Source organism: Atta colombica, unplaced genomic scaffold, assembly GCF_001594045.1.
Source record: "Atta colombica isolate Treedump-2 unplaced genomic scaffold, Acol1.0 scaffold127, whole genome shotgun sequence".
NCBI lineage: Eukaryota > Metazoa > Arthropoda > Insecta > Hymenoptera > Formicidae > Atta > Atta colombica.
This window is the reverse complement of record NW_017259214.1, coordinates 965,178-966,834: the sequence shown is the minus strand read 5'-3', so window position 1 is coordinate 966,834 and position 1,657 is coordinate 965,178.

Here is a 1,657-nt window from a genome sequence, read left to right as displayed (position 1 = left end):
CCCTCCCTCCTCCCCTCCCCTCATGTCTCTTTCCTTACCCCCCGCTGCTACCGATCGAGTTCCTTCTCTATTGAGGACGGAGCGAGGAAAGGAATGCGATTCGGAACAGGTAGATAAATAGGTAGATAAACGGAAGGACAGGGAAAAACACTTCGATAAAAGCCGAAAATTGAAGAAAAACAAGTCCATCGGACATTTCATGAAATGGGTATTAATTCGAAGAAACTGTATGCTTGCAACGGTATTCCATGTATTCGATAGTAGTCGAATTACACCGCGAATACGTCACAGAAAAGCCGAGACTCGAGCTACATGGTGGTTCGCGCGCGTGCGGCGGAAAAGCGAAAACGACGCGAAGGAGAGAATCGAAAAGAGGAGAGGACTCACCGAGGCACGGCGTCTAGTCGGAAGCCCCAAAACGCGTAGCGAGGTGTCATAACTCGGCGACGACGGCGACTCGCCGACGGCTCCTTCCGTCGAGGCACGATCGAAGATCGCCAGATCGCCTCCTCCGTTAGAGATCCCAGGAGCCCAGGACCGGTGGCGAACACAGTGGCGGTAACTTTTCTCCGCGTACACCAACACCATTCACACCCGCGAACGCATAACACGCGAAAGCGCGAGAGAGAGAAAGAGAGAGAGAGAGAGAGAGAGAGAGAGTGAGTGAGTGAGAGAGAGAGAGAGAGAAAGAGAGAGAGAGAGAGAGAGAGAGAGAGAGACGAATCGGCTCTCGCGGCTGTCCGAGTTTTGTTTATCCCTCGGCCGCGTTGAGCGTTGAGCGTTGTTGAGCGTTCCTCAGCGTTCCCCAGCGTTCCCGTAGACAGAACGGCGAGATCTTTGAAAGAGGTCGAGGGACGACGCGACGCGTCGCGTCGTTAAATAAATATCGCGCGGCGGCTGCTCGGTCAGGGCGCAAGATTCCCCGCGCGACTCGCACACAACTTGTTTACTAGAACGCGCACCGCGCCATGCCCCGCTAAACGTGCGTCCGTCACCGCCCGCCTCTCGCCCACCGAACAAAATAAGCGGCTGCGCAATGGCTCGGTTCGCCGCTGCTCACCCGCCGCCCGTCTATGCTCCCTTCTTCTTCCCGACTCCCGTCTCCCAACTCCCGAGTGTGCTTTCTACGCGCGATAAAGGGAATATCTGCCTTGACGTACTACGACGCAACCGCGACGAGCCAGCGCTCGTAACATGCGAACAGACGGGTCATCGTACTCTCGCGCCACCGCTGCTGCTCCGAGCAGTCCAAGCAGTTCGAGCTCCGAGCGACGCTATCCGGCTATCCACCAATCCACCTTCCGTCGGGACGGTTATAACGGCCGTTTACCACAAACCGTCAACGTCATGACATCTGAATTAAAACTTCGGAGTAACACCTGCGCGGATGATAAACCGGCACGGATGATAAATCCTGCGCGAATGATAAACACCCTCGTGAGAAAAACGTGTGTGTCTATAATGAAAAATCTTGGATTATTATCATATTATTTCATGTTAACTTAATATAAGCGGTGTTTATACTATTTCGCTAAAATTAATGAAATATTATTTTTTTATTTATATAGAAATTTTGCTATGATTCTATTAATCATCGATTGTTTGAAATTTAGTCCAAGTCGAAGAGTATTATCTTTCAATATAGATAATACTGTCT